Here is a 12249-nt window from a genome sequence, read left to right on the forward strand (position 1 = left end):
TCCACCATTTTGCTACTTTCTATGTGCACTCCTCTAGATAATTAATTTTTCATGTTTCTCCTGTTACATCCTGGTAGCTAAGTATCACTGGGGATCCTACTTTGTGTTCATTGATTTCTACCAGAGCACCTAGTTCCTTGGCAGATGTGTAATAAATATTTTCTTCATAAATAAATGTTCTCCTTTTTAAGATGGAAGTCTGCAAACTCTCCTGGCTGCTATTATATTTAATGTATTCAACACAGTGATCAATTTTACTTTCCTAAAGTATAGGATGATACTTTGAGCTGTATTTCCTCTGATGGGAATGGGTTTGTGTGGATCCATTTACACTTTTTCATGAGATTTCCCCTGTGACAAATAAAGTGGATTCGCAAGATATCCTTCCAAGATCATAACTTCAGAAAAAAGGTTTTTGCGTCTACAGAGATAACTAAACATAATGGACTTTGAACCCATAACCTTGGCCTCTTTAACAGAATTCATTAACCATTAGAGGTATGTGGATCCTGACCTACTTCTGGTTCATTCAGTTATTTTCAGTAACTCCAATTTAAATTTCAATATACTCAAAATAGGAGACACCTTTTCTATCCTTCTACCTCATTCTTTTATTACTATATACTTAAAAGTTTAGTTCTGACACATCTTTAGACCCTAGAGTTATTCTCCTTCAAGGTACAGGGCCAAGGCTAGGCCATGAGCATCCATGGGTGATAAAGTCCTTGAGAGAGGCCAATAAATAATACTTCTCTCTCTCTTTATTCTGAGGGAAGTAAGCAGTTAGACAAAAAGGAATACCCTGAAGGTAAAACCTTTTTGCTGGTAAATTCGAAATGGAATGAGATAGCTTATATAGGGGGTCATTTAGTCTTTTAAATATTGGAGACTGAATAAGGCCAACTTACACACCTAGTAAGGGCCAGGGTGGGCCCTAGAAGCTCCCAGGGATAGCTTATATAGGGGGTCATTTAGTCTTTTAAATATTGGAGACTGAATAAGGCCAACTTACACACCTAGTAAGGGCCAGGGTGGGCCCTAGAAGCTCCCGGGGCCCTGTGCCACAATGAATGTCCTACTGTGCCAGAAACTATCCTTGGAAACGAACCAATGAATATGGTAGGTGATGAAATAAATAAAGCTGCTTACTGTTCCCAAATTTTCCAATCAAATATTGTCACTCTACCTCACCTACGAACAGGAAGTGAAGGAGAAGAAAGAATTTAAGAATTTATACTCCTTAAGATTCCGCACCTGGGAGGATGCATTATTAGGTGACAGAAAGTCCCCACTCCCTAAGAAGGAATGCCCTTGTGCCAGTCCTAAACTGAAATCTTCTATCCACCCTGTGCCCACTGACTTTCACATCTCTCCTAAGTTCCTTTTTATTTTTTCCTCATCTTCCTAGCAGTTTATTATTGACCTGGACAAGGACAGAGTCATATTCAAATAGAGACTTCAAGAGAAAGTGTATGTTAGATTCCCAAATGGGGTTTGAGGAAAACACTGGTAATTCAGTGGTTGCATGTCAACTTCTGGAAAGTAGCTTATACTGATGTACAACAATAACTTGGAATTTTGAAATTTGGTCACTTGGAATTCGAACCTTATGGCAGAACTGCATGCCTGCATAAAAAACAGCTGGAGGCTTGAAGAGCACTAATTTTGACGGTCTGGAGCTTCAGCTACTTGCTATGTCAGCTCCAGGGTATAGTTTGCTGCTAAGATTTCAAAGTTGGCTTAAAAAGGAAAACTTCCTAAATTTAGTTGAAAGAAGTAGGAAATAGATCACAGATAACTAACTGCCCATACATTTCTTATCAAATCTCTTTGTTTGTTCCTCAGTGTCTCTATGTCCTGGTACCAATGTGGACATTTCTATTCTTAAAGATGGTGACACTTCTAACTGCCACACTTAGAAGACTTACCTATTTTAATTTTTGAAGTTGCTGAAAAGAAACTTCAAACAATGGGGACAGTAAGAACACCATGGAAAGATCTTTCTCAAGGTCACAGAGCTGACATGAGTGGGAGCTGGGATTAGCATCAAGATCTTACTGGTAAAGAAGTCCATTTTCCCCAGTGTGTTAGATTTCAGGCCCTAGAGTACAGCAGAAAAGGGTGAGCCATGCAAGTCCCACCCTGCTGTCAACCCCAAAATGACCCAGGGCATGCATTTGCCCACTGTGGTCCTACTTCCTGACCTGCAATATGTCAGCCCTGAGTTGTGAGGGAATAGAGGAAAATATTCATGGAAACGTGATATGTAAATTGTAAAGAAGCCCAGGAATTAAAAGGATTCTAATTATTCATTTCCTTCCCTACCTGCTCCTCATCTCAGCAAGTGAGTCTGGTGCATGACCCTATCACCCCTGCTATTTGTTTCCAGTTCCTTCTACTTGTCCTGTACCACGTCCTTCTCTCTATCACTTCTCTCAGAGGTTGAAAAACAGATGGGGAGAGATGCTTGATATATGCTTGACACAGAGTACAGTGAGTGAAGGCAAAGACTCGGCATAAACAAATGATTTTAGCTTTTCTGTGGAGAGAGGTGATGTGGGCGGGGAGGTCAGCAAGAGAAATAACTCATGGAGGTGTGACACCCAAGGTAATGAATTCATTCTCCTCATATGGATAAATCAAATATAAAATCGCTCCTGACTTTGGGTGTTGGTCAATCTCATGCGCACCTTTCCCTTTGGATGCATTTTTCCTTGGATTAATTCCTTTTCCAGGTGGGTCTTAAATAATGTTTCTGATCTTAAAAGCCCAAGAGAGAAATAATTTATTTCAAAAGGAAAAAGTATAATGTGATAATAAATACAAAATGCTAGGAAGTTCAACAGCAAAATATCCTCTGAACTGCACTGGGATAGAATGTCATCCAGAGAAACTGGAACCTCTCCTGAGAGGAGGTCCAGGTAGACCTTGACCCCAGAGGGCCAGAGGCAGATGGTAGGACCTTCCAGCAAGGTTGGCTAAAGTGCAAAAATAAGCCTTTGGCATGAAAATCCTGAAGTGGAAGAAAGTTCTCAAGTGTCTGAGGTAGGCTTTCCTGCCCAACGGCTAGGAGGAAGCCTGTGAATCTAAATTATATTGATGTTTTTTTAATTGAAAGAATTAAATATTTATCACTGTACAGTATTTGTGAGATTCCATATATACCCGAGTCTGGGAGCTGAGCCTACCAATACACAAACAGAAAGTCAGAAAAGTTTCAAAATGATTTTAAGATGAAAATCAACCCAGAGGAAATAGTCGTATTTTCCAATATAGACAAAAAGGGAAGTATTTTGATAAAAATGAAGGATAGGATAAAGTTGTATCTACAACTTTAAGACTGAAAATTCTCAAATGTGGGTTTTAAATAAGGCAGGTGCCAAGGGCAGCTGCTGGGCTTTTTTCCAGGATTTTTAGATTTCTTAATTTGTTTAGCATGATCAAATTTTGCCCAGTTACTGGCTTCACCTGGTGTTTTCTGACCCCAGAGTCAGCCAGTGTAATGGAGTGGAAAGGCCTCTGGGAGGTAGAAAAGAGACCTGAATTTTATTGGAGACTAGCTGAAGGGCCTTTGGCAGGATACTGGTGCCTCATTTTCCTCATCAGTAAATGAGAAGTGTGGGTTAATTCACTTTCAAGCAACCGCATATCAATTATATATCTGGGGAGCCAAGAGAGTAGGCCACCCCAGCGAGCGAGGAAAATTTCATCACTGGCATTGTTTAGAATTACCGATGCACAGATAATGAAAAGGAGGCTGACTCATTTCTCTTTTACTGTTTTTTAGTTCTTTCTAGATAACACCTAGCTTATAGCCCACACTCAGCATGGGAGGCTAGGACTCCTCCTCTCCTCTTCATTCTCCTGGCTCAGAAATCTTCCCCAATTTCTGAAAGTTATGATTTTTCTTTTCCTCATCAATATCTAAAATCATTTTCCACCCCCAACCCCTTTTCTTTTGCCATTGGACTGGAGAAGTAAGTCAGAACTCATTGGGTTCCCAGCAAAGAGATGACCTTGCAGGTTGGCAGGGAAAGACACAGCGGAGCCTGCCAAATTGAGAGTGTCACTGAAAGATGTAAAATACCCCATGACTTTGATGTGAAGAAATGGCTTGACACAAACTCTAACTGCCAGCCACACAGAGGAAATGACAGCTGATCCATTAGGGCTCCTAGTTTCCAGACATACAGGTTCTTGTTGGTCCCCTGTGGCTTCTTCAGAATCTGGCCTGAAGTGTTAATTTGCAACCTGCTAAGAGCCCTGTGAACTTGGATAAATACAGATAAAATTCAAGTCAACTTGTTTTAAAATGTTCTTTCCCTCCTTGTGGTTCAATTCCCTCCAATGGGTCTATTATTTTCATAGAACTCTGAAGTTGTGTCTTTGGTTTCTCATGCATGACTTTTATAAGTCCTTAGTGCCTAGGGGCAGTAGCACTTAGGTTTTAGCCACTGAGGCTACAGAGGTTGGGGAATGAAGTGGTCCAAGGACAGAAAATCTCAAGAGGGGGCAACCTCATGTCAGTTAGAACTGCCCCCCAGTCCCACCTTTCATCTGGTCTACCCCAGAACCTAGAAATGATTTACTTAAGGTATATTGTTTAGGGTGGGGGAAAGGAAGGAAATCAGAAGGGATAGAAAAAAAACAAAACCCTCCCACAGTATCTAACTTCCAACCTACCTGCTACCTTTTCATCTGTTGAGAATTGCAACAATTTTGGTTTGAGAGTCTCAGGTAAGTCCCAACTCACCTACCCTGTTTATTTAAAATGTCTTACGCTGTCGTTGTTGCTGCTGGGGCTTTGTTGTGGTTGTTGTTTTGCTCAGTCTGACATTACCTTCTGTTTAGTCACTCACCATCTCACAGTCATATCTGATTTTCACATCCTTGTGATACCCTCAGGCCCATGACAAATGCTAACACATGTGGAAAAGTTTGACATCACTGCTGAATAACGACACCAGGAGCCCACGGGGAACCTGGAGGCTGAAGGATGAGGGAGGATGGATGAAAGATGAACCATGCAGGAGGTAGTGCTTCCCCTGAACTGAGAAACAAGACTGATCAGGAATGGAGGCTTGGAGTGCCAGGAAATCCCACAGGTTGAGCCAGCATAGGGAACAAGAAAACGATTAAGGTCTCCAGTTTGGTATGGTTTGGAAAGTAAGCCATTGTTTCAGTGAAGAACTCTCTAAACAAGGTGACATCCAGATTCAACAAGTTTTTATTGAGCTTCCTAATGTATAGGCACCATCCTGAGCACCTGCTGAACACGAAGGACAAGGTCCCCATTCTCATGGAGTTTACACTTCAGTGCAGAAAACAGACAATTCAACAAGCAACTAACTAGTGTGACAGGTGTTCCCAAACAGAAGGTATAAAAGGCTGTTGGAAGAACATCTTGACCTTGTTAGAAAATCTGGAGAAGATCTTAGAATATCCCATAAGTGAAGGCATGGGGTCAAGAAGCTGAAGAATCCAATCCAAATACCACAGAGACATATGTTTCTCACTGTCTGAGGCCAGACTTACCCTGGCCAACAGCTTGCCCCATCTGGACTGGCCTTGTCCAAATTCAAGGTCTGTTTGTATACTGTGCAACTTCTACCTGGGATAACCCTGTCTGATGCCAACTTGCTCCCTTTCATGAGGTGCACCTGCAACTATTTCAACCCAGAGAGGGGCCACCTCTTACAATGTCATCTCAAAGATAGAGGCTGCAAGGGAACCAACTACTTACAAATTTACTTTTGAAAAAGATATCAACAGAAATTATGTTTTCAGTGTTACATTGCTCTGAACTAAATTCATCCACCATGGATTATTAAGCAGGGGCAGAATGATGATACTGTTAACTCTATTCTTTCCACAAAATCATAGGATGTCAGAGCACAAAGAGGTCTTTAGTGAGGATTTAGCTTAGCAATTTCCTCCTGCAGCTGGGTTTCCTTTTCTAAATGCTCGGCCAAAATTTCTCAAAGTTCACATCCTGCCTATGCCCTACCCTAATTCTGATACACTGGGGGCTACTTAGAATCTGATCTTTGAGAGATTCTGGTGCTTTTGGATGGGTTCCCCACTCCTGCTTTTCTGTCTCATACAGAAAATCACTGCTCTAATCCAGTTCCTCATTTTATTAACTGCCTAGAATCAGAGAGGTTAAGTGACACTGGCACATTATCTAGTAGTGAAGCTGGAACCAGAACAGAAGCTCTTGGTGTTTTTATTGTTTCCGCAGACTTTGAGTTCTGAAGGCAGAACTTGCTTTGAGGGAAGGCAAGGAAAAGGCATGATTTGCAGGCAAGTGTCCCGCAGGGCTGCAGAGCCTAAGCACTGACTTTTTAATGAGTGAAAGACCTCAAACAAGGCTTTTCTGGGGAGCTGGTCCTGGCAGGGCTCCCTGCTGCGGGAGGCCCCTCGGGCTCTGCTGGAACTTTATAGCTTCGTGGGGCTATGGCTGTAGCCATCCCCTGTCCCTGCCAGGCTTTATTGGCAGCTGGCGTTCCTAATCATAGCAGCCAACAGAGTGAGTTCCAGGTCTCTGGAGTGGCTGGACTCAGGAAGGATAAGGAAATGACCCTCAGGAACACTCTGCTTCTCAGAAGTCCCTCAGTAGGGACGAGAAAAGATCCACAGGCCCCTGAGTTGTGCCAATCTGATGAGACCAAAGAGGCACATGTCTAGGCATTTTAGAAAGCCATGGGGCCCAAACTGGAAAAGCCAGAGATGGGGTTGGTAACTATTCTGAAATTTAGTGTCAGCAATGAAACCCTCTCTTTTTGAGCTACTTCATGAGAAAATAGAAGAGACTATGGGCCAGGCGCGATGGCACACACTTGTAATCCCAGCAGCTCAGGAGGCCGGAAAGGAGGATCTCAGTTCAAAGCCAGCCTCAGCAATGGCGGGGTGCTAAGCAACTCAGTGAGACTCTGTCTCTAAACGAAATACAAAATAGGTCTGGGGATGTGGCTCAGTGGTGGAGTGCCCCTGAGTTCAATCCCTGGTACCCCACTACCTACAAAAATAAGAGACTATAGAAGGGGTAGGAGTAGGCAAAAAAAATTGGGGAATGCATTCATTATTTTCAACTCAGTATACCAATTCAAAAATTACATCTTTGTATTTTAAAGAAAACATTTACCCAAATGGAGACTTTTATATCTGACCATGTGAAATTTTCAAAATAGATTAATTTCTCGCTTATTTCCAGTTACTACCATTCTATCCCTGAACCCTCAGCAGTGGGACGGAGAGGGCCACTAGGGACAGGGAAGACAGACCTGTGAGATGCATCAGTGTGGGTGTCCTGGCAGACTAAGAGCCTGCGTAAGTTCCCTGAAAACCCAAATAAAGGGAGAAAGCCAGAGGACAGAGGGAGCACATGAACAACATCCTAGAGGAAGGTGAAAGGGGCTCTGATTTGAATACAGATCGTGTCCCCCAAAGGCCATAAGTGAAAGCTTGGTCCCCAATGTGACACTATTAAGAAGTGTAGTGGACCTTTAGGAGGTGATGTCTTATGGAAGGTCCTTAGGTCACTGGGGGCATTCCCCCAAGTGTGGTTATGGGACCTTCATCTCATGCTCTGCTTCCTAGATTCCGATGTCATTTGTTTGTCTCTCCTGTACTCCCATCAAGATGTGTCAGTGACCCAAAGCAGTGGGGCCACCAGGTCTTCGGCTGATACCTCCTGAATTGTTAAGTCAAAATAAACTTTTCCTCTTTATAGATCAATTGTTCAGGTATTTCATTATATTATTGTGAAGCTGACTGACACATCTACTTTGCATAGTTTGCCTGAGGCTCCTGCTGTGTCATTGAAATTATCTTCACATTCATACTGTGGTCTACAATTGAAGAGAAGGGTGGCATTCAACTATAGCTTGTGGGTTAAATCTAGTCCAATGACTTTTTTGTTGTTGTTTTCAACCTGCAAGCTATAAAATCCTTTTACATTTTAAAAAGACTGAAAAGAATTAACAGAAGAATAATGTTAAATGAATGATAGGTAAAAAAGTACATGAAACCCAGATTTCAGTGTTTATAAGTTGTATTTAGCACAGCCATGATCACTTATTTATGTATAGAATATGTCTCCTTTTGTGCCTCAAAGTTAGACCTGAATAGTTGCAAAAGAGATGGTATAGACTACAAAGACTAGTAGATTTACTATCTGACCCTTTATAGAAAAAGAAAGTTTGGCCATGATGTAAGAGCTGAGATAAAGAGTCACAATGACAGGAGGATTTGTTTGAACTCCCCTGAGTTTGGGGTTAAATGAGGGGTTTCCCTTGTAGGCCCCTCCTGTTCAAATCAGCTTATACTCAACCTTTTTCTCACCAATATAAATTTTTATTGCTTCTTCCACTGGACAAGAGACCACAATTTTTCCTATTGAAACAAAACAGGAAAGGAGACAGTCCTAATGCTTACAATTACAAAAATATCAGACACTCATTATAAACATCAGAAACAGGCCAATTTGTGCAGCAGAAACTCTGCAGGACAATGGATCAGGTATATTGACTATGTGCTGATGTTCTATACAAAACACTGGAGAGATAAGTGTAAGTAGACAGTGGGCTAGTTAATTAATTTCACCTTGTCTTCATCTCTAACTTCCTCACCAGTCCTCAGGTTCCAAGCATGAAAAACCCTCTGGACTGGGGCTCCTGTGTCATATGATCTAGACCACATCACACAAATTAGAGTGAGCACAGGGCTTGAACAAAGAATATCCATTTTGTTTTTAACTCTATATGTCTTTGATATGCAATACTATGTCTACTATTGTTTTCTTTCTTGAATAAACTATTAGACATATTATAAGTACTTGATTGATTGATTGATTGATTGCAGTGTTGAGGATTGAACTCAGGGGTACTCTACCACTGAGCTATATCCCAAGCCCTTTTTATTTTTTAATTTGAGACGGTATTGCTAAGTTGCCTCTGCTGGTCTCTAACATGGGATTCTTCTACATCATTCTTCAGTGATGGAAATAGTCCATGTCTGCAGCCAGTGGCTACTGAACATTTGAAATTCAGCTAGTGCCAATTAGGATACCAATTTTTAAGTTTATGTAATTTTAATTAACTTATGGCCACGTGTGAATGGTGGCTATTCTACTGAACAGTGTAGACCTAAAGGAAAAGTATTAGACAAGTGAATGCTAAGCATTGGAAATTTGGCTACAGTAAAGTAAGTTTAATAAATTCATAACTTTGTTTTGTCCTTCTGCATTAGATCTGACAGGCAAATTCAAATAGATAAAGATAGGGGAGCTAGACAATTCCAATCTTTTTGAGTGGAAACGATAGACCTTAATGGCTTTTGTCTCATTTAAAGATGAGTGGCAATAAAAAGAAAATAAGCATTGGACCCAAGAATATATTTTGAGACATAAGACAGCAAGCAGATATTTTTCATCATCTAGTGCAGGAAATAAAAATATATTTTCGAAGCTGTTGCTTAAATTCTCAATAATACTCAAGAATAGGAACACTCTATCAAGAGGAAAGTTGAAAGATTCAGTTTGAGACAAGAAATTGAGATGAATATATAGGTTGCTGAGAATCAGGAAGAGGTTAAAAAAAGTTGTTAGGTGAAATGAGCAAAGATTATAGACAATTGAAATGCAATCATGGAACTGCAATCTACATTATGAGTTCCCCAAAACACAATCAATACAGTAAAAAAAAAAAATCAAAGGGGTTATCTGGAGGACAAGTTTTCAAAACTTCCCTTGACTGTACAAAAAAGGCAAAGATATACAAACAAGTAAAGTTAAGATAAACAGAAGCAATAATCACATATGTAATCAGAGAAAACATATAAATATAAAGACAGACCCATTGCACAGTGAAATGTATTAGAGTGATAAGATGCTGAGAACAAATAGATCTTAATAAAAGTTGTGCATTTCAGGCATTACTTAAGAACTCCAAGAGTTTTCAGACAAACCTATCTTTCTTCCCTAAAACCCAAAGGAAAAATGGATGACATATGACAGCATAACAAACACTAATATATCTGTGAGCTGCCTTAATGCCCACGCTTGATAGCCAGCATGCGTGAGCACATTCAGTCAGGACTCTCACTCATCTGCAGATTTTTACTGGGAGTAGAGAATAAAATCGTTTCTAAAATGATAAAGATACTTTAAATTGAAATTTAATTACAGAAACTACAATACTAATTGCTTGAAAGAATGTTGACTTGTTTTTCAATATTCAATCCATCAATAAGATCATTTTTTTCCCTTAGTTAAAATATGAACAGCATTGCCTCTCCAGCCTGTCGTTCATGGATCATTCAAGGTAATTACATTTTGAACCCTTCATAAAACTATATTTTTAACAATATTCAGAAATTGGTCCAAACTAGGCTATCATTTTTCATATTTATATCTTTTATGACCGTTAAAATGGCTAAACTTTTATCTACCATTATAAAACTAGATCAGGAAATTCCTAAGGTCAAACTCTTCATTTTAATCTTGCATGGAGTCTGTACTGTGCTTTGGACTTATTGGAACTTAATAATAATTTTAATATGCCCTAAAAAATGGCATTTTCCAAGTAACAGTGCATAGCACCACATCGAATTTTGTATATTTTTAAGTCTCTCTTCTGGCACTTCTTCAGAAATTTTGAGCCCAGGTATAAATAACTCCTGGCAATAATGATAATCTCTAAGCATTGCTTTAAACTGTTTCCATGATTTCTCCCATTCAACTTCATCCCATAGTTCCTACCTCTTCAACCTCAGACCACAGGAGCTGTCAAGGCTGTTATGAAAACAGGACATGGGGAAGAATTTCTCCCTCATCTGAGGCTATTCACTGTCAGCTTCTCTTCTTCTCTCCATATAGAAAGACTGCTATGTGAAGCAATCAGGGAGGAAAACAATAGGAAAGTGGGGAGAATGTGCTGTTTCATCTCCTGGATGCTACCTTAGAATTTCTACTTCTCACTCCTGAAGCCCAGTAGAATTTCTTTTTGATTAGGCTGAGTTGAATTAGGTGTCTGCCACTTGGCACTACAGAGGTAGATTTGATAATAGAGAAATTGATGAACTGGAAAAAAAAAGCATACATAATTTAGATTTAAGTTTATTGCTAGTTGGTTTATTCTCCCCTAAAACTACTAAAGCACTTTCATTGTTGTTTTTATAACTGTTTATATATGCATCTCTCTTGACCATCTATTTCTGGGTAGCAAATTATCCCAAAACTGAGTGACTTAAAATAGCCATTTTATTTTACCTCACAATGTAATGGATCAGGAATACAAGTGGGGCTTGCCAAGAGAATTCTTAGCTCCATGTGGTATCCACTAGGTTACTTGATGATATACAGCTGGTAGCTGGTCTGGATTAGCAAGTTCTGACAATTGCTCTCACATCTCTGCCTTTTTGAGGATGGCTGGAAGGGAGAGTTCCACAGTCCCCTCTTCTCCCATGTAGCTTTAGTCTCTATAGTTTCTGCAGCAGAGTGATCAAACTTATTTGTAGACCAGGGCTCTGTCAAAGAAAGGAACTGGAAACTACCAATATGTAAGTCCGAGAGCTATCTTTGTATCATGTCTGCTGTAGTTTGGTAGTCAAAGCCAGCCTGGGTTCAGAGAGTTACATAGAGCCTCCAATTCGTATCTGGGGGAGGAGTGTCAAGAAAAGATGGCCATCCTTTGAGAACGAGAACTGTGTCTTGTTGATCTTTGCATCCATAGATCAAACATCAGGGCAGGAACACATTAAAAGATAAAGACAGCCAGAATCCAGATTCCTGAAAATACCCTTGAACATCTCATCTGTACTATCCCTGAACTGCCTACTTCTCAACTTCTTGTGACATGAAAAAAGAAACATAAACAAAAACTATGTTTTTGAACTACTGTTAATAAAAATTCAGATTGGATTTACATTTCTTCTCTACATTAGCTCTCAGAATACAAATAAACAAGATTCACAGTAGGTTATTCTTGGAGAGCACTAAGAGGCTGAAACAACTTTGACCTAAATCAGGCTGATTTTTTAAATTCCCATTAAAGGAAATTAAGTGCTGCTTATTTATTTTGCTTTAAAATATTTTTATAAGATATATGGTATTGAATATATTATTGGAAAAACTTAAAGGTAACTATTAAAATTTTTAAATTATATTTAAATTAAAAATTACTAGAGGAGATGGGTGTAGCAGTGGATGCCATAATCCCATCGGCTCAGGAGGCTAAGGCAGGAGGATGA

This window comes from Ictidomys tridecemlineatus, chromosome 14 (assembly GCF_052094955.1).
Source record: "Ictidomys tridecemlineatus isolate mIctTri1 chromosome 14, mIctTri1.hap1, whole genome shotgun sequence".
In the NCBI taxonomy this organism is placed as follows: domain Eukaryota; kingdom Metazoa; phylum Chordata; class Mammalia; order Rodentia; family Sciuridae; genus Ictidomys; species Ictidomys tridecemlineatus.